Source organism: Danio rerio, chromosome 17 (genome assembly GCF_052040795.2).
Source record: "Danio rerio strain M-AB ecotype USA chromosome 17, GRCz13ab, whole genome shotgun sequence".
Classification (NCBI taxonomy): domain Eukaryota; kingdom Metazoa; phylum Chordata; class Actinopteri; order Cypriniformes; family Danionidae; genus Danio; species Danio rerio.
The window spans coordinates 43,488,563-43,511,154 of record NC_141037.1 but is presented as its reverse complement, the minus strand read 5'-3'; the positions used below and the strand labels follow the sequence as shown (position 1 = coordinate 43,511,154).

The window sequence follows — 22,592 nt, the reverse complement described above, 5'->3', positions numbered from 1 at the left end:
GATTACAAATACTCAAGGATTTCATTTATCTGTGGTTTAGGATAACCCATGCGAATTTGTAGCTCCAACCTTTTTTAAACAGGGCTGGGTGCACAATCTCATTTAAATTCAAAGAAGCAGTCTTTTAAAAATAAACAATAATAAAATAAATATACAAATACACAAATAAATAAATAAATAAATAAATAAATAAATAAATAAATAAATAAATAAATAAATAAATAAATAAATAAAAACAAGTTGGATCAAAGTCTGAAAGGGGCAATTTTAAAGAGTTATAAAATATTTTGTTGTGTAATATTGTAAGCTAAAACGTCACATACCCACTCTTGAGGCATCAGAAACTTATTTTACTTATCTTGTAAATAGGGACATAATAGAACCCTTCGAAATCTTCATTATTTATACATGTTGTGTAGTCACTAGTTTTGAGTGATTTTAATGATATCAGCATTGAATTAAAATAAAAAAAATAAAAAACACTTCTCTTTTCTAAGATGAGAACAACTTTACAAGACATTACTGACCATTAATGTTGTTATATGACTGGCTGATAATTCTCCCAGGAGCCATGCTAGCCATAAAGCTTTCTCCAGTATTAAGCAATACACAGAGTTTTACCTCCTTATATTAATAAAATCTGCAGGAGAATCAGACAAAATCCCTCTGGTGTGAATACAATGATAGGTAATGTGTGGAACACAACACACAAACTAACCTGACAGATGCTAATATATTTATTGTATAATATGTGATTAAAATTAACTATATATCATTAAGTATTTATTGATCATACTAGGGCTGCACGAAATAAAAAAAAGCACTTTCAATATTCTATTTTTTATGACATATATGAGCAATATCACACTCACATCAGTGTGATATGGCTGTATATTGGTAGGTCGAGTGCCTTAGTGTCCCAGCAGTGCTGATATACACCTATATCACACTGCTACAATTGCGACTATACAACCGTTTGATGGCATAATCATGTATATAAAAAATTTTATCAAACAGAAATGTTTTTGTATCAGGAGCTACTTTCTTCCGCCATTCATTCATATCTGCAGCTGACCATCAGAACAGCAAAAACCGTTGCTAATTCACAAATGCTACTTTATAACTAGTATTTGAATGACTCTTACGCTTAATGTCTAAAATAATAACAAAACATGTGATTTTTGCACACATTTTAAGTTTATAAGGCGTAACAGCACGAAATACAATGAGTCAACAGAGAATTTTTCTTTTGCAATTGGGATTTCTCAAAAATTAACCAAGAAAAAGTCAAAGCAAAGCAAACACTTCTAGATTACCTTGGTATAAATTTTGCAATACAAATCACAAAAGAGAGAGATTAACAAAAAATGTCACTTACCTGTTCTATAATTTTTTGTTAATAATTATATAAGTTAATTAAGGACAAGATGCGGTCTCTGTCCCCATCTTGTGGCTGAACTTCAGCTGTCAATATTTTTGCTATGCTCAATATGATAGGCTGATGGTCACCGACGTGTAGAATCTCTGAAATTATGCAAATATATTTTAAAATAGGCACTAGCCTTATAAATAAACTGCATAGTTGCAATCTAAACACCATTATCGCCTAAAACAGCCTCAAAAGTACATTATGTTGTCCAACAGCTGCAATATTTGTCAAAATGTAGTGCATTAGTTTAGCTCTCTGCTTGCCACTCTATGTGAGTGGAGTAATACACAGGGGTGAAGAGGCTGTAGCGAGACTCGAGAATCAGTCAGAACTGTTGTATAAATTGCGATATTGAGTTCAGCAGATGAAATAAATTGGTAATTTTGGAAATAATTAATAATTTTTACATACATTAAGATAATTTTATAAGGAAGAGCATGTAAATAATATATAATAAATCTATTGCAAACATTGAGTAGAGCAATGATACTGTGCAAATAAAATGCACATCGCTTTATGATTTTCTGGAAGTCTAGCAATATTCATATACACACATTTATTAATCAAATAACACTGTATAGTTTTCATCGTACATACACAAATACAATTAGGGGCCGATCACACCGAACGCGCTTTTTGCATTGGGCAGCACCTTATTTCAATGATTCAATGGCCTGCATGCTTCACGTTTTAAACGCCTGCTGTTGCATGCTGTCATTTGGAAGCTGAAATAAGTGTTATGTCAGTCACTTCTTTTTCATTCTCCAACCAAATGAAAGCATAGGCGGGGTTTTCACTGAAGTGACAGCAGTGTTTGTTTTGTTAAGATGACTACGGAGACTTTTGAGGATAGACACAAGACTAGTAGTTACTGTTTTGAGTTATCCAGAGCTGTATGACTTCAAAAATCTTGAATATCACAATATTATTAAATATAAAAATTATAACAATATCAACAGCAACACTCGCACATTCGTCCTTTATCCGGCTTTATTTACACTCCCACTCGCAAAACAAACATATATATATATATATATATATATATATATATATATATATATATACATATAATTGAAAAAATAATTATCATGTTCAGCAACGTAACAGGCCCCTTAATCTTACTTAAAGTTTAAAAGGTAATTTCTTATGCTTGAATACCCAAAACTGACTTAAAAATGCTAACATAGTCACAGGCTCCAAAACATACACACAAAACACGCATAAATAATTTTGATAAGTTTTGGTAACTTTATGGTTGCAGTTCATGTTGCAGTGACAAACCATGAGTGTTTTCAAATGTATATCTTGTGACTATTGTGGATGCGCATATTGCAATATTGATGCTGAAATGACATATTATGCAGTCTTAGATCATTCGTGAAAAGGTATCGGGTTTTAGATTCTGCATGTCACTATGTCAAGACTGTAATACAAATCTTTACGATGCATATTTCCACATAATAGATCATCTGGGTTTCTTCAAGTAAGAACATCACACAGCACAATACTGAAGACAAGAGAGAAACATCTCAGCTGGTGGCTAGTAAATGAGACCACAAAAACGCTGTTCTGCCAGTCACATCGAACGACGGATTCATTGGGGAATTGCTTGAATTATGGATTCTCAAGGAATTCTTTATGCTGGAGACAACTGACAAATTGGGCCTTGACACTTGATTTGTGGGGTTTGTGATTGCACAGAAAAAAAAGAAAAGAAAAGAAAAGAAAAAAGCAGCCAGTGTGCCTTATCCTGAGAGACTTTGCTTATTAGACAGTCCCCGAAGGATGCACATTGTGGTAGATGTACAAGGTGTGTTGTTGAAGCACATAATGCAAGTGTAATTTCTCATTGTGAAGCATTGACGGGAGATTTATTTAAGACTTTAATTGAAGTGATTAGCTTTCTGAATTAATTATTGAGATAAGTCATTTTCCACCGCAACAAAATACAGCTTAATTTCTAAATCGCACCTACACTTTTGTAGTTTGATCTGGCTCGGAGATAAAATGTCACAGCTGAGGTGCAATTTCAATCAGTTACAGCTTATCCAGACTTGATTTGAGAAATGAAATCTCTTAGAACTAATCCAACAATATACCTAATCATCTTACTCTCTGCTTCACTGCATTTGCAATATGGCTTGCGGTAAAGATGTTTCATTGAAAATAAAAAGCAGGGAACACTTTACTTCAGGGGATTTTCATAAGAATGTTATGACACCTTTATAATTCATGACATGATCTGACATACAAGTTTTCAACATTTGAAGAGGATCAATTTTTTTTTTTTTTAATAGTCCTATAAGATAAGAAATGATGTTGTTGAAATGTTATAGAATAACTTTGATGAAATGTTTTGATCCACTTTAAAACTGTCATACAAATAAGAATGGGATTTAATGCAAGCTTATGACAACTGTCATAAAAGGTGCAGTAGGTGATCTGGCAAAATGAAATCCATTAGCATAATATCTTTGAAACACAGTCCCTCCCCTGCTGTCTAAAGCTACACCTCCTGAAATCACAAACGCACAACTTAAAGATGAGAGCAGACAACCCACATGTCATTCGCCAGTTAGAAAACTTTATAATACTACAATTCTGAACGAAAAACTGTTTTATGTCTAGCACATTTTCAGTTGTGTAGTTAGCAAGCAAAACTGGTCATAATGTGCAATATTTCATGCATACAAGGATTGCTGTTCTCACTTCTTTACGTGCTTTGCCCTAAAGCCACTACTGTATGCTTAGTGGTTGGTTGGCGGCATGTAGTAATTACACTTATTACAAAGCCATACTTTTTCAAACCAAATATTTAAAGTTGCATACTAAACAATATGGGGAGCATGTCACAGGTTGTCATTGTTTAAAAATAAACCAATGTGAATATAAAACCAACTTCACCTAAGAAAAGCAGAATAGGCGGAATATCGCTATTTACTTTAATAAAAATAGACATTAACAGTGCTGTAAAATGACCTTATAAAATTTAAAATAGTCACATCAATCTTTCGCCAGAAGATTTCAGTGGCTGAACAACACTTCCGTGCATATAACCCATTTGTAAAACAACAAACTCTACATCAGCTTTACACGACTAATATAGTTTGAAAGCGTAACATTACCTAAAATAAATACTTCAGCAATGGTGTCATCCTTCCTCCAGCATGCGAAAGTTACTCCAATATTGATTCGGGATTTTTAAAAAGTTCTGATTTGGCATTTTTAAGTCGCTTTGGATAAAAGCTTCTGCTAAATGACTAAATGTAAATGTCTGCTAAATGACTAAATGTGTGCACATCAACAAAGAGCGCAGTTTTGGCTACTTACCAGAATTATGGGAGTTTTCAGCACATTTTTTTTTAGTCTTACGCCATTCTCAGATTATGAAAATACTTATAATTACATTTAGAAAATTTACTTTAATCATTACTATTGGAATGTAAAGAAACTTTCAACCATCAACACAAAAAAGATGTTTCTGAAGACAATCACCTACTGCACATTTAAGTTCCATTATCTGTTTTTGCTACTTTCAATGCAAAGATGACATTTTTTGAAATGTCATCATAGCAACTTGACTACCAGGATAGTATAACTTCACATACATCTATCATAAACATGATTTCCACAAGGCCATAATGATTGAGTCATGAATATTTTTTGATCTCTTTTTTCAGTAGAACAAATTGAATTTGTCTTTAAAAGTGTCTATACTTCATTAAATAAACAATTTTTATTTGTCTTTTGAGAGATAAAGTGGCAGTGTTCTGATTATTTCTACTTTGTCTATTGCTTTTGGCTTGATCAAGCACCTACCTTTAAGTTTTTTTTGTTTGTTTTTTTTTAGATGTGTGCACACGAACATTTTTCTTTTTAAATAATTTGTATAACAGTGTCATTAATAATTAATGCCATTTAATGACCATTTAATTACAAATTCAATTTGTACTGCTGTAGATGGTTCAAGACATATTAATGGTGCTGTTTTAAAATTCATGACACATTAATAATGTCTGCATTTTGTTCATGTTTTTATGACAGGTTTATGACAAGTAATAATGTATTGCTGCTTATGTAAAGTTGCTTATGTCAAAAATTACAACTTTGCATTTAAAATGACAGAACTAAGTAAATGACACTTCATGAAAGTTGTCATAGGCATGCCTAAAAGATCATACATATTTATGACACATGCCATGTCATGGTTATAAAGGTTTATGAATACCGTTTGAAGTAAAGTGCTAGCAAATGATAACAATACAAATGGTAATTATTATTAGACAATTATATGCAATCTGGAGGCAACACAGTGGCTCAGTGGCTAGCACTGTCGCCTCACAGGAAGGAGGTCGCTGGTTCGAGTTCCGGCTGGCTCAGTTGGCATGTCTGTGTGGAGCTTGCATTTTCTTCCTGTATTGGTGTGGGTTTCCTAAGACATGCACTATAGTTGAATTGAATAAACTAAATTGGTCTTAGCTTTGAGTGTGAATGAGTGTGTGTGTGTAAATGTTTCTCATACTGGGTTACAGCTGGAAGGGTATTCACTGTGTAAAGCATATGCTGGAAAAGTTGCCAATGTTATCAGACATACTGTGAAAATTGCCTTGTTCTGTTAAACAACATTTGGGAAATATTAAAAAAAAAGAAAAAAAATCAAAGGGGGTTAATCATTTTAAAATTATTAGAAAATGAAATTATTAATAATACTCTGAGATTATTAGAAACTTATCAGAAATAATCAAAATCTCAAATAATATGGCAACTTAGTTCTGTTCTTGAAAATTAGGGTAACACTTACAATAACTATACATTTTGAATCATTTATTAAGCATTAGCAACTAGTTCATTCATCGTTTGGTAACGATTTAACTCTGAATTAATTAAGAATTAACTCTACATTTTAAGACATTATAAGATTAGTAAGCAGTTTACAAATGCATACAGTTTAATATATAGTATAATATATAAGTCCCTTATAAATTACAATTAAAGGCTCAGTTTCAAATAAAAAAAAATAAATATTTGCAATCTTATCTAAAAATAAAAGCACTTTTAAATTATGTTTAAAAAGTATTACATAAAATGCAATAATTTAGTAATGAAACATTCGTCAGTAACAAAGTCTGAAAGTACAATTACTAAGCACATTATATATGTGCTTAGATGTCAAGAATACAGCATTTGAATCTGTATTTATAAATGTCTTATAATGTACACTTAATGCTTAACAAATGATGAGTTAACTATTTGCTGATGCTCAATAAATTATTTTTAGTGTGTAGTTATTATGAAGTGTTACAAAAATCAAATATATGTAGCTCAAAAATGTGCCTAAATATTGCATTTTGTTGAAAAGAATCAGTCAGTAGGTCACTGTGATAAGTTATGTACAGCAATTGGCCTATCTCGAAGGTCATCTCTGTGTGAAGCATCATATCATCAAATTAGATCTCTGTCCAAAAAACTACTCCATCACTCATGAATATTTCAGACCCTCAACATCAGTTGGCTGTTTGAAAATTGTATTTTACAACTCTGTAAAGATATGCCTCAGAAATCATAAATATTTATGCAGTTTTCTCCGCCTCGGTTATCTAAAATGATTCCCGGCTGTGTATGCACTGCTGTGTAGTTTCACATCTCTGGGCAAAGCTTTGCCAGCAACATTACTAATTACTATAATTAATTCTCTATGCTTGGCATCTGTGTATGTCACCTAATTAGCAGATGTGGCTCCATTCACTCATATTTGAATGGTTTGCTATGTGGGAAAAAAAGGGTTAATAAGCTTTGTAATAAGGCTCTTTTGACCTCATCGTTGAAAGATAACAACAACACATTTTAAAAGAACATATGCAAGAATAGTTCTTTTTTTCTTTCACAGTATCCAAATGATAAAGTGATGACAATGTATGTAGTAAACAAGTACTCTTGTGGCTAATAAAATTTCTTATATTTATACATTTTTGGGGAGACAGTGGAACAGTAGGTAGTGCTGTCGCCTCACAGCAAGAAGATCGCTGGTTCAAGCCTCGGCCGGGTCAGTTGGCATTTCTGTGTGGAGTTTGCATGTTCTCCCTGCATTCGCGTGGATTTCCTCTGGGTGCTCTGGTTTCCTCCACAGTCCAAAGACATGCGGTACAGGTGAATTGGGTAGGCTAAATTGTCCGCAGTGTATGAGTGTGAATGAGTGTGTTTGAATGTTTCCCAGAGATGGGTTGCGACTAGAAGGGCATTCGCTCGTTAAAAAACATGCCGGATAAGTTGGCGGTTCATTCCTCTTTGGCGACCCCAAATTAATAAAGGAACTAAGACGAAAAGAAAATGAATGTATGAATGATAACTTCTTGGCCCAATCTGTGATGGGGGCTTCATTACTCCTCTTAATTTTTGTTGTCGACTTAAAAGAGATGTGTGATGGAAAAGCAATAAAGACTGTTGTGATGGTGGATCATACGATACAATGCATGCGGAAAGTATTCATAGCGCTTCACTTTTTCTAGTTTTTTTTATGTTACAGCCTTATTCCAAAATAGATCAAATTAATTTATTTCCGCAAAATTCTGCTCACAATACCCCATAATGACAATGTGAAAAAATATGTTTAAAAATTGCTGCAGATTTATTACTAATAATAACCTGAAAAATCACAAGTACACAAGTGTTCAAAGCCTTTGCCGTGAAGCTCTAACATTCTGTTTCCACTGATCATTCTTGAGATGTTTCAGCAGCTTAATTGGAGTTCACCTGTGGTCAGTTCAGTTAATTAGACATTATTTAAAAAGGCATACACCTGTCTATGTATAAGGTCCCAGGGTTGACAGTGCATGTCAAAGCACAAACCAAGAATGAAGACAAATGTATTGTCAGTAGACCTCCGAGACAGGATTGTCTCGAGGCACTCGGCTGGGGAAGGTTACAGAAAAATTTCTGCTGCTCTGAAAAATCCAATAGGCACAGTGGCCTCCATCACTCGTAAGTGGAAGATGTTTGGAACCACCAGGACTCCTTCTACAGCTGGCCGGCCATCTAAGCTGAGTGATCGGGGGAGAAGGGCCTTAGTCAGGGAGGTGATCAAAAACCCGATGGTCACTCTGAGCTCCAGCGTTCTTCTGTGGAGAGAGGAGAACCTTACAGCAGGACAAACATCTGTGCAGCAATCCACCAATCAGGCCTGTGTGGTAGAATGGCCAGACGGAAGCCAATCCTCACCTGGAATTTGCCAAAAGGTATCTAAAGGACTCTTAGACCATAAAAAACAAAATTCTCTGGTCTGATAAGACTAAAATTTAACTCTTTGGAGTGAATGCCAGGCGTTAGATTTGAAGAAAACCAGGCACTGCTCATCACCAAGCTAATACCATCCCCACTGTGAAGCATAGTGGTGTCAGCATTATGCTGTGGGGATGTCTTTCAGCAGCAGAAACTGGAAGACTAGTCAGGATAGAGGGAAAGATGAATGCAGTAATGTACAGAGACATCCTGAATGAAAACCTGCTTCAGAGTGTTCTTGACCTTAGACTGAGGCGACGATTCATCTTTCAGCAGGACAATGACCCAAAGCACACCGCCAAAATATCAATTGAGTGGTTTCACAACAACTCAATGAATGTGCTTAAGTGGCCCAGCCAGAATCCAGACCTAAATTCTATTGAACATCTCTAAAGAGAGATGTGAAAATGGCTGTACACCTGCACTTCCCATCCAACCTGATAGAGCTTGAGAGGGACTGCAAAGAGGAATTGGCAACAATTCCCAAGGACAGGTGTCCCAAGCTTGTGGCATCAAATTCAAAAAGATGTGAAGCTGTAATTGCTGTCAAAGGTGTATCAACAAAGTATTGAGCAAAGATCGTGAATACTTGTGTACATGTGATTTGTCAGGGTTTTTTTATTTTTTATAAATTTGCAACAATTTCAAAAACTCTTTTTTCACATTGTCATTATGGGGTATGGTGTGTAAAAAGTGAAGCGCTTTGAATTGTTGTTTAGATTACCAATAAAATTGATTAGAAAATCTGAGATGAATCTACACTTTACAGCCGCACACCATAATTGTTTTTGACTTTCACCCTAGTGATAGATTGCATACCATCTTACCGCATAAATCATATTGGCCTGCAGGTGTGTCCTTGATATTGTATCATAGGAGACATTTCATTGTTGCCTTGCAATGTTTCATATGATTATATCAGTGCAGAGTATGTGGTATAAAACTGTCACATCAATATAAAATGATCTCTTTCTTTAATTCTTTATAATATATGCCTTCGCATGTGCAACTGTGTGCAGAGTTTTAAAGGTAACATGAATAAATTGTGCCATTTCCTTGGCTTATCTGGCAGCCGCATGTGATCAGAACATCAACATGTCATGGCTTATACTGAAATAGAATGTTTTTATGACATTTTGTCATGAGTGCAAGTGAGCAAGAACAATTGCATCAGGAAACACGACAACGCACATCTGACTGCAGCTTTAGATAGGCTTACGATGACAGTCAAAGCGACATTCATAACAGCAGTTTTAACGCAAAAGTGTGAATCTGTAGCTGGGAAATTGTGTTGAGTCCCTGAAAAGTAAGAAATCAAGAAGCATTTTCTAGACAAGTAAAATAAATGTGTTGTTTTCAGGAATCGTAATTCAAAATGAAAAAAATGCATTGTTTCAGAAGCAATAGGTCAACATTAGTGTGTTTTTTTGGTTGTTGTTTTTTTTTTGTTTATTTCTGATTATTTTGCTTGCTTTAAGGAAAAGAAAATGACATGTTTGACCTATTATTTTTAAAAACAATGTATTATTTACTTGTATAGAAAATGCTTTTTTTCAGATATTTTTCAATAATTCAATAATTTTCAGATATTTACTAATCCAACTGGTTATCTTTACAAATGAAAAAAATAAAAATAAAATAATAAGGATTCAAATGTTATAAAAATTCTTATTTTCTACATAAATATAAAATCTACTATCTCCATGCCTACTTCATCTATATATTTTTTCTTTTTTTTCATTACAATCTGCATTTGTATAATGTTATAATTTTTGTAGCAGTAATATCTACTAAATAATTCATTCATTCATTAATTTTCTTGTCAGCTTAGTCCCTTTATTAATCTGGAGTTGCCACCGTGGAATGAACTGCCAACTTATCCAGCACATTTGTACGCAGCAGATACCCTTCCAGCCGCAACCCACCTCTGGGAAACTACTAAATATTTGTTTAAATAAAAACAAGTTTAGATTTGTTCACCTGTCAGGTTTTGGAGATGTACGCATCAGTATGTGGGGCATAAGAATAGGACGTGCATTAGGATATTACTTACCACCCAGGAGATCAACATTAAAGTTTTAATTTTTTTTTAAATTTTTTTTTTTCAGATTATTTAGCTTGCTTTAAGGAAAAGAAAATTACATTATTGACCCATTGTTTCCAAAAACAATGTATTTTCTTTGTACAGAAAATGCTTCTTGATTGAATAATTTTCAGATATTTGAACTAGAAACATAATTAAACTTCTATGTAAGTACCTAAGTAACTTTTCTTTTATTTATTTATTTTTTGTTTGCAGTGGAAATGGAAAGGCGTTACATACTCATTGTCAACCATTAATTGGATCTGTATCTGTCTCGAACATAGGTCTCAAACTCAGTTCCTATAGAAGGACGCAGGTCTGCGCAGTTTTGCTCCAACCCTAATCAAACACAGCTGATCCAACTGGTTAAGCCGTTTAAGACTACTAGAAACTCTTAAGTAGGTGTAAGTTGGAAGTGGTTGAAGCTAAACTAAGCAGAGCTGCACCCCTTCGGGGATTGAGTTTGAGCCTTTGGTCTGGAATATACTGAATTATGTCATCTTGTTCTTACAAAAACTAATAATAGTAATAATAATAAAAAGAATATAGTGTGAGCCAGAAGATTGCATATTCCAAGACATGACTGTCAGTTCAAGTATAAATGTATAGTTTTTTTTATTTATTTTTTTATACAATACATATTGTTTCAGAGAAGTTTGACATTAATACAGTGGTCATTGGCAAAGTTAAAGGTGTAAAAAAATTATGCAGCTTTTCTGAATATGCTAGCATCATTAATTGGCTCAATTTAGCTTAATGCTGTTTTCATTCATCTCAGTACAGTACATCTGTGCTAATGTTAAAGAAGTATTCATAAAATTATGTTTTAATTTCTACACTATGGGCCCTATCATACACCCGGCGCAATAAGCCGCAAGGCGCTTAAAACCTGATTTGTTGCTATTTGCAGACCTTTCAAACCCAAATTATAGATTTGTTCGCCTGTCGGGTTTTGGAGACGCATGCATTACTTTATGGGGCATAAGAATAGGACGTGCGTTTGGATATAACTTACCACCCAGGAGATTGATACCACCCATTGAGAGTTTGACCCCGCATCGTTATGATTGTTCATTTTTTTTTTTTTTTTGATTGCTGGAAAGTAGGCCCAATTCCTATTCTATTTTTGTATTCCATACCCCATTCCCTTCTCCTTGGTCCTTAAAACCGTGTGTGAAGAGGAAGGGCTTCAAAATGTACCCCTAAGAATAGGGACAGTACTACATCACCTGCATATGTCATCATATGTCATTGCGATCTCATGCTTCATGTTCGTGACTGTTGTAATTATTCCAGTTGTGTTATTTTTTGGTATTTATTTTTAAGAAATCACTGAAGGCATAAATATATTTTGTTATCATAACAATCTAATGTGGCAATAAGATTGTAACTATACTCTGCATTTACACAGTGGCCATTTTCATCTATGTAAACACACCAAAACAACATTAACATTATAGCAGACACTGTAAAAAGGTCATTCTCAGCCAATAGACATTACTGACAGGATATTCGAGTGTCATTGAGTGTCAGAATGTTGTGGGACTGCTGTACACGAGTTATTATTATTGATTAAAGATCACAAAATTTAGCGTTTTTTATTTCAGCGTTTTTTTAAGCATGACAGTAAAACACGAACGTGGTTATGAATATATTAAAAATATATTTGTTTGTTGTAAAAACTCATAATAATGGCAAAAAATACTAATCTGTGGATCACCTTACTTAAGGGTGCAACTGTGGCTGGTGTATTTTGGGAACCTTTCTTACCCCTTGGTTTCAAGTGTGGTCCTGAAAAATCATTGTTCGAAGAGGTTTTGAAACATCTTTGTGCTTAACAGACTAAATTAAATATCTAAGGGATGTCTTCAGTATAGTGCGTACAACACAGTCTTCTTATCCATGAACATAAAGAAGTAAAGAGTAAAAGTAAAGTAAAGAAAAAGAAAAAAAACCTGAATGGAGGAGGCTCACTCTTTATCCTCGTGCTGCAGATGATCTGTTAAACTTTTTTCTTGATACTGAAGCAATCAGTTTTTCCACTTACAAAGTACGCCATGTAAATAGCAAATGGCACCACAGTGCGACCCAACTGACTCTTAAAGGGAATGGGAGATGAGACTCTGATTGGTTTAATACACATTATGCTCAAAACACACCCAGAACTCATTTAGAAAATAAGCACAACCCTGTGCGCTGGGGCACAGATCATATTTTTCTGTCTTTAAAATGGCAGAAATGGATTCAGATATGACCTTAATGCTTTTACACCAAGCGCTTTAGATTTTGCACTTAGATTTTTAAATCTGTCAAGCTCAGCTAATTAACACATCATTTCCTCTCCTCCCATGTGATGTTAATAATATATCAAATAAATCGGTTGTGGATACATTTGGAGAAAACTCATGAAATGATTAAGTTTTTCCATTTACAAAGTCCACCATGTACATAGCAAAAGTGCCATGGTTCAACACAGCTGACTCTTAAAGGTAATGAGAGACATTCTGTAAAATGTGGTTATAATGGGAGTCAATGGGGAAAAAAAAGATGCCAACATACCGGAACAGTAGTCAATTTGAAGAATACACAAGGGTTAAAACAATAAATCAATATGTAAGGGTCGTAGTGCTTTAATTATGCTCTGTTAAAGGTCATGTGACCAACACAAATATCAAAGTATTCAATTCCTTTCTTATGAGGTCCTGCGAGTTCATTCTTCCGAGATGAGATCTATAATGTCCACGAGAATTTAAGATTGTTCTCTACGTTTCTGGTATTGAGAAGTGTTCCAGCATACCTGTTTCCATGGTAATGGTGCAAACGCTATAATAGCATAGATGCTGTAGACTTAGACCAGAGCAGCTCCACTAACACGTGTGCAACATTTTGTTCTTAAAATGTAAAAATATATTTCTCAAAATGTGACATATAGTTGCAGCTTCCACAGCTTTCAAGGAACATGTTCAGGTAAATGTACTTTCTCTGTCTTGCAGGTGAACGAGTGACCCAATGAGGTGGAATACTACTTTAGCGGAGTGCTGGAAGAGAAGTCACCTTGCCCCAGTTCTCCGAGAGCGCAGGGAGAGAGACAGACATCTTTGATTGTTTGTTGCCAGTAGGGAGACGGGAAGGTCAGTAAACAAACTAGACCGCATTTCTCCTGCTGCAATGTGTCATTCTGTCTGATGTTCAACTCATGTCAGCGCAGAAAGAGATGTTTGCATCGCTGCTTGATACATCAGCAAGTGACTGGTGTCAGTGTAAACACTGCTGCTCCAAAGACCAGGCTTGAAATGTCAATAAATGCACATTATGATTTGGATTTGAGCTCCTTTGAGCAAACCTGAAGCAATATTTATTATTCAGAACACAACTGAAAAGAAATGATGATTTGACTAATAACTAATATTTTTATTTCCATCCTGAAAGCAAAACTGAAATGTGCAGTCGTGTGATAAATAAACCACAAAAAGCAATTAAATAAGTGCACCCTCTACAGTGCTTAGCATAAATGAGTACAGCTCTTTTTGAAAATGATTATTTTTTTTTCAGTTTCTTAGTGATTATAGACAATAATTTAGGTACATTTAAGTTTTATTAAACAGTTATATCCATTAAAAAGTACAACATTGTAAATACCCCAACAGGCACAAGATGTCAACATCATTTCTGATTAGGGCTGGGCCAATAAACAATATTATATTGAATCGTGATAAAATTTGTCAATAACAATAATACGCTCTAAACTTTTCTACTCCATATTAACCTAAGAGCCAATCACACAGCAGAAATGTGAATCAATAGGAATCTAAAAGTGTGTTGAAATTAGAGATGTACTGAATTTTCGGCCACCAAAAATTTATCAGACAAAAATATTATATGCCATTTAATGGACCCGTTAAATTCGTTATTATTCAATATATGGTTAAACCGAGGTACTGTTTCTCTGTGTTCATTAAAAATTAGATGGCACTTGTCGTAAAAAGTAGGGGTGTAACCCCATAGTCCTGGCCAAATTTCCTCTCTGCCCTTAACCATCATGACCTCCCAATCATCCCTATCCACTGAATTGGCTCTATCACTGTCTCTCCACTGCACCTATAGCTGGTGTGTGATGAGCGACCTGGCGCCGTTGTTCTGTGGCTGCCGTCACATCAGCCAAGTGGAAGCTGCACACTGGTTGTGGTGTGAAGAGATTTTGGTTACTTTCTAACGCAACCTAAAACCAACAAAATATCAACATCTAATGTTGTTACAGCTGGACGTTGTGTGGACATTACCAATATGATGTCCATGAAGCCAGCGTCTGTTGCTAAAGCATCTTTAGAGGTCAGAAGAGTGAGGTGTACCTGCACAGCACTTCACTAGCTGGCCTCTGTTACAACGGCGACCTAAATCTTACCTAATATTAAATCTTATTGTGTGTCTGTTGGGACGTTTTAATAAATTTCTTTGTTTCTCTTGATTTTCCTGTTCATTAACATTTTATTTAAAACATTTCCACAACATATTCATTTTTGGACTGTGATCTTGAGTTTTTTTTTTTTTCTTTTTATTAGTTCCTGTTTTGAGTTTGGCCTCTAATCTAATGTATATGCACAAATATATAGTAGGGAAACCCATAATGTTAACACAAAAATGACCAATCTGGGTCAAAGATTCAATAAAAAGTTTCCTGAAGATAGTTTGCAGTTTTATCAGCAAAAACCAGCTTCAACACTCTTGCAGAGTTAGTAGCTTACTCAGCTTACAATCTCCAAACAACAACAATTATACTTTTACATAACGTCATTAACTGTGTCATACATGTACTGTAAGTGTTCTAACCTGATTGGTTTAAATACAGATAGACTTCGAAAATGTTCACGTGCATGTGTGTGTATGAAATTAGAACAATATCTTCCATTGATTACAGCCACCAGGGTATTCAACGCTGACCCCAGACCTGTAATTCTGATCCACAAGTAAATAGAACACAAACACAAAGTATAAACTGTTTCTTACTCAAGGTTGCGTCGTGTTCCTTCAGCCATCCTTTTAAAATTGGTACAATCAACATCCAACCTAGCAGCTTGCATACAAAGAAATGTACTTGAAAAAAAAATATCACATAAAATGGCAAATAACTCAGGAAACAGTTGCTTCTAATCCTTCAAGAATCCAGGTCTACTCAAAAGGTCTCTATGATCTCTGATCTAGCTTGGTAGATCAAGAGGAAACAAATCATTTTGCATACATAAAAAGCAAATACACGCATATTATTCCAGATTTACTCTGAAGAGTAATGTGACTGAGGTTACCATATAATCTAGGCCCTTAAACATTTAACTTTATTAATAATCACAAAGACATAAGAAATTATACGTGCTAGCGGCAGCTAGCTCTCTGCAACTCTCACAAGGGGTGCTCAACCTACGATCTGTGTGGGTCCTAATGCCCCAGTGTATTGATGGGGACTCTATATTGATCAGTGAACACCGTCGTTCAGATGAGACGTTAAACCGAGGTCCTGACTATTGAATAATAATATTAAAAAAAGAGTTGGCATTTAACCCCAGCATCCTTGGCAAACTTGCCCACTGGCCTCCTTCCATCATGGCCCCATAACCATACCCGTATTTTAACTGGCTTCCTCACTCTTCTCTCCACCAGTCAGCTGGTGCATGGTGTGCAGTCTGGCACAGTATGGCTGCCGTCGCGTCATCAGGGTGGATGATGCACACTGGTAGTGGATGAGGAGCTTACCATGAATGAATAAAGTGCTTTGAGTGTCTAGAAAAGAGCGATATAAAATGTAAAGAATTATTATTATTATTATTATTATTATTATTATTATTACTTCATCCTGTAGTGGACATACATCAGGGGACATATATACACTTGGGAAAATAGTAAATATAAATATATTTATTTACTATTTTATGTAATTTGGCTCACATGGTTAATTGAATATTAATCAGATGAAGTCATTGCGCTGCTGTGCCGTCAGCCAGTCGTTTCATTGCTGATCATGATTTTGAGTATCGATAGATCAGTCCTTCACAACACACACAGCGATCTTTGATTTCAATATTATTGCAAAGCATCCTATCAAAAATATCCATTTGAAAGAGAAAGCTGTAAGTGGTGTAATCATTTGTGCTGAGCATTGTATAATGTCTGTTGTTTACAAATGAAGAAGCAACCTTAAAACAGTGTTTTAGCAATCACAAAGCAATATGTTATAGATGCTTGTTACACACAAACACCACCTGAATTAAATAATAATAACTATTGGAATTGAAATAAAAAAGGTGAAGAAGAAGTGTTCAAATTAAAACTCAGACTCCGAATCCATATTAGAATACATTTTTATTATTATTATTTTTTTTTAGTTCTGGTACAATATGAATGCAACTGCTATTTTTCATTTCTCTTTACTGTTCACCTAAAAAAAAAGTTTAAGCTTTGTTCTTTTACCCTTAACAAGTATTTATTACTTCTGGGTAAAGCATGTTGCAATTTGGAGGCAATATGCCTAGCTTGCATGTTTGTAGTTTTTGCACACCCTTTGATCATTAGAGTTGCTGTTTCAGTGCAATTGTATGTTCATTTACCCTTAAACACAAGAGTGTAAGACATTTCAAGTTCAAACTGAAAACTGAAATAATTACCATCTGGTTGAATTCAATTAACCTTTGTGTGCTCTTAGAATTCTGTTCATTAGTGTTGGAGTGTGCATGTCTGTCAGTGTGTGCTTTGTGATTTGTGTAGTGAAAAAGTGTTTTCATACTGTCTATATTGTATGAGTTTTTCTATGTCATAGAAAAAACTATGGTGATATTTACAAAGGGATGTAGTATAAGCATGATATACTGATTGCATTAGCTATAACAGAGATTTACAATAGATGAATATATGTACAGTTTGCTATTAATGATCAGAAGTGTGCAGATAGATATGAACATAACATGAGGGGTAAAACAACCTTTTACCTCATTCTGAGTATGTATTCATGCATTCAATGCTACCATGTGATTGGGCGAATAAATATTTGTATTAAAAGGGCTGGTCCAGAGTGTATGTTTAGGCTTGGTTGTGTTTATAAGAAGAAAAGCAATGTGTGTTTATGCTTCATATGTAAAAAAAATCTTTATATATATATATATATATATATATATATATATATATATATATATATATATATATATATATATATATATATGATTTTAACCATATACTTTCATATATCTTTTGCGAGTTGGCTATTTGAGATGAATGCACGGAAAGTGGCTGCATAGAGAGACATTGCTGCACTGGTGAAGATTTTAAGTGTTTACAGTGGTTTGATGGATAAATATCAATCTGTATTTAAATTGTTGATGGTGTCAAACAGCATTCAGCATTTCCTGTTGATTACAGTACATCCTTGTTCACGTCCTTGCTACAACACACCATTAACGCATGAAACATGTAACAGATGCATTTAAATAAATGAGTATACTTACAGGTTGTGGCTCACAATCCACAGCTTCTTCAATTATGGTTGGAGCGGCTTCTTCGTAGAGGAGTTTTTAGCTGAATCCAGCAGATTCTGGAAGCTGTCCTTTGTCAAGTGCCTGCTATGACTTTTTTTAAAAATAAATCTCTGGAACAAAATCAAATTAAACTGTAAGGACTTCTCTCTTTGTGTTTTGTCCTTTAGAAGCCAAAATATAGACACAGAACAAGCCCTGTGGAAATAGCAGCATTTGGACGGCATTTTAACTTTCTCTGCTATAACATTACAGCACCTCTGGTCACACCCCTTCGCTGCACAGGGTATATGTGCATAACCTAAAGCATTTGTGATCTCACTAACCTGAATGTATTGTTTTGTTGTCCCCAAACTTCATTAGCTATAGTGTTTGCTAAGCCAACTCTGTAAAAGCCAATGTCTCCCTTTGAATTAAACTTTGAGCATATCACATTAAGAGATATTGTTTATGTTCACACATCTACATTACACAGTGGACGCAGTGGACCAACAATTAAACAAACAGTTGTGCCTAATAAAGTGGCCAGTTTGTGTATATTATAATAATTTCTTTAATACTTCATTATTATCATTTACAATATCCTACCTACAGTAAATTTTGAATGCACTGTAAAACAAATAAAAAATTTTCTCAACTTAAAATTGAAACGCATCTTAATGCAGAGGTTTTTGAGTTGACTCAACTTAGATTGAGTCAAGTGCAGTTCTTAGGTTAAAAGTTGAGTCAACTCAAAACCACTGTGAAATTCAAAACCATAAGCATTTTAGATGATTAGGATGTTTCTTATGGCATGACTATGCTTCGGATGACAAATATGCAGATATGATATACAATGAAATAATTATTTTAGGTTAGGTAGGTAGGTTACACTGTAAAAAAAAAGAAAAAGTTGACTGAATAAAATTGTAGAGCAACTTTTCACAGCACATTTTTTGAGTTGACTCAACCTAAATTTTGTCAAGTGCTGTTCTTGGGATAAAAGTTGAGTTAACTTAAAACAACTATGCAGCAAGTTGCCTCACAAATTTAAGTTAAGTCAACTTCTTTGTTGTTTTTACAGTGCAGAATATTAGGTATTTAAGTGTTAACAACTTTCTTTAGAATCTACAGGAACTAAATGGTAGCAATTAGCTAGTAACTTACTAATACATCAGACCTCTTTTTTTGTAAGTGAGCATTTTCTATCAGGCTTTTCTGATTAGGTTCAGAACTTTCATGTTATATGTAATGATAAAGTTTTTAGCTAGTAAATAAAATACCAATTTTTTCAAAAATGTTACTACAATTCTTTGGTTATAAACAAGATAGATTTTCTTTTGCGTCAAAACCAGCTAAACCCACTTGTGCTTTTTTTTTTTTTTTTTAATCAACCTATTGAGACAAGACAATGTAATTAGTTCAAATTTACTAAAAATGCAATTGTAAGTTTTTTTTTTTTTTTTACCAAACATAAAACACCTAAAATTGAAATAATATATATTAATCTATCAAGTAAGTGGCAAATTATTTCGCTGTGGAAACCTTGATTAACCAGGTAAAAAAGCAAAAGGAAAATGAATGAATGTAATCTGTCAATTAAGTGCATTAATAAATAGCATTACAATAACAAAACTAACCTTAAATCTCACCAATCTGTTGTCATTTCTGATATTTGGGATTTAGATTTAATGTAAGTAGAGCAATGTAGACATTGCAAACATTGTAAACTAAGCTTGTTAGATTTAAATAATGTAGTGTAAAACATCAATATCTGTATCATTGTCCATTAATATAAAAAGCTTATTGAAAATATAGGTCATATAAAGTAAAATAAATAATTATATATATATATATATATATATATATATATATATATATATATATATATATATATATATATATATATATATATATATATAGTATATAGTTTCAACCCATCTCTGGAAAACATCCACACACACACTCATTCACACACACACACACACACACACACACACACACACACACTATGTATAATTTAGCCAACCCGATTCACCTGTACCGCATGTCTTTGGACTATGGGGGAAACAGAGCACCTGGAGGAAACCCACGCGAACACAGGGAGAACATGCAAACTCCACACAGAAACGCCAATTGAGTCGAGGCTCGACCCAGTGACTTTCTTGCTGTGAGGTGTCGCCAAAGTATAGTTTTATACAGTATATTTATCTTTTAAAATTTGCCTAAATTGGCGAATAAAACACAAGGTAGGCCTAAAAAGGGGATGCCTCTCAGACAGTTTTAGAAGCTGTCATTCATTCATTTTCACCATACTTAAGGTCTTGGTCTCTTGTTTATCCTCATAGCATCCACATGGGATAACGACATCCTAACTCTGTCTTTCGTGAAATGGAGTTGCCGTTTAATGTATAGTAAATCAGACTCATTCAAAGTAGCGTCAAACTATGAATGCATGCTACACTTCCGAGTGCACATTGCATTTTCCTATTCTTATAATGCACAGAGTTTTGAGGTAAGGGACGTTTTCATTTGCCATTAACCTAAAATAATTATTGAATAAGATGTTGCTTTTTGCTAGACTATACTTTGTGTGACAAATATGCAAGTATGATGTATTTCTGAAATAAATATTTTAGATCACACAGAAAAATTAACTTAAACCGAGTCATGTGTAGTATAGGGTTAAAAGTTGTGTCAACTATTTATTTATTTATTTTTATTTATTTATTTATTTTTTTACAGTGTACTGTATATTGGTTTATTGATAAAACCCTAACTAATTATTTTGATAAATGGACAAGCTTATTTAACGAAAAGGTCAGGCTCAGACCCAAAAACTATTTGCTCATCAATGAAACATCACAGACCATTACACTCTGAAAACATTTGTTTATTTCAATTTACTAGCTCTTCAACATTAAGCTGCAATGACACAATCCACATGGTAAAAGTGCTATATAAATAAAGATGATTGATTTGAATTAAAAACAGCTTTGTATGAACCTTTGTACATCTGTGGCTGTGTTGTTATTATGTGTTTTTGTACATTTACATTCCAAATTAGCTACACTTCATTCATTCATTCGTTCATTCATTCATTCATTTTCTTTTTGGCTTAGTCCATCCGGGGTCATCACCACAGCAGAATGAACCAGCAACCTATCCAGCATGTTTTTATGCAGCGGATGACCTTCCAGCCACAATCCATCTCTGGAAAACATCCACACACACACACACACACACACACACACACACACACACACACACACACACACACACACACACACACACTCTCAGTCACACTGCATGCATGTTTGGACTGTGGGGGAAATCGGAGCACCCAGAGGAAAACCACACAAACGCAGGGAGAATATGCAAACTCCACAAAGAAACACCAAGTAACCCACCCGAGGCTCAAACCAGCAACCTTCTTACTGTGAGGCGACAGTACTATCTACTGCGCCACTGCGTCACCTAGCTACATTTCTATGTTCCTTAACAGTATTTTATTTTTTTTTTCTGGTAGATATATTTAGTGAAGTAATATCGGGTAATGCTTTCCTAGAAACTTCAGTCAAGGGTTAAAACATTTTACAATTGCAGTGGTTATTGCAACTAGGTTCTTGTAGTATGAAGACGACTCGCAACAGGAAGCGGTGGGCTTTAATTGCCTCCCAACAGATTGCCGCCTCACAGAGAAAGCGGGTTAATTGTGTGGGCTGGGAAAGCCATTTTATGACCTTTATCAAGCATTACCAAACACAACATTTCTGAAGCTTTAATGTTTACAGGTTTGCCTCCTATTGCGCATGAAATGAGTTGGCCAGCTTTCAAAATAAAAAAAGGCCAATCTTTCAAGATAACGCTAATTTGTACACACAGTATCACGCAGGACATTTAAAATGATGTTTGTTCATACACACACACATACACACACACACACACACACACACACACACACACACACACACATAAGGCAAACAGATAAAATCGTGTACTTTTTTGAATAATAGTTCAAAATGTATGTTTTCACTGATGCTGCAGACTCATTCATTCATTTTCTTTTCGGCTTAGTCCCTTTATTAATCTTGGGTCGCCACAGCGCAATAAACCACCACTTATCCAGCTTATTTTTTACCCAGTGAGGGTAAACACCCATACACTCTTTCGTTCACACACATTGGAATTAGGTATTTTGAAAACATTTCTCCAAAACTACGATGAAAAAAGTGTTAGAATCTTGCTACAATTTTCCAAAATAACCTAACTGCAAATAAATTAAAATGAAACAATTATAAACAAATATCTT

The 22,592-nt window shown here is 34.4% G+C and overlaps 1 protein-coding gene across 6 annotated transcripts in view; it reads left to right on the top strand.

Moving 5' to 3' along the window:
- The window catches only part of LOC797812, a 299,215-nt gene that overhangs the window by 100,985 nt on the left and 175,638 nt on the right, over nucleotides 1-22,592 (top strand). For all 6 annotated transcript variants that reach the window (XR_015513701.1, XR_015513702.1, XM_087290924.1 and 3 more), the window contains one exon: nucleotides 13,781-13,918. The gene's annotated coding sequence lies outside the window, so the exon portion shown is untranslated. The remainder of the gene's footprint in view (nucleotides 1-13,780; nucleotides 13,919-22,592) is intronic.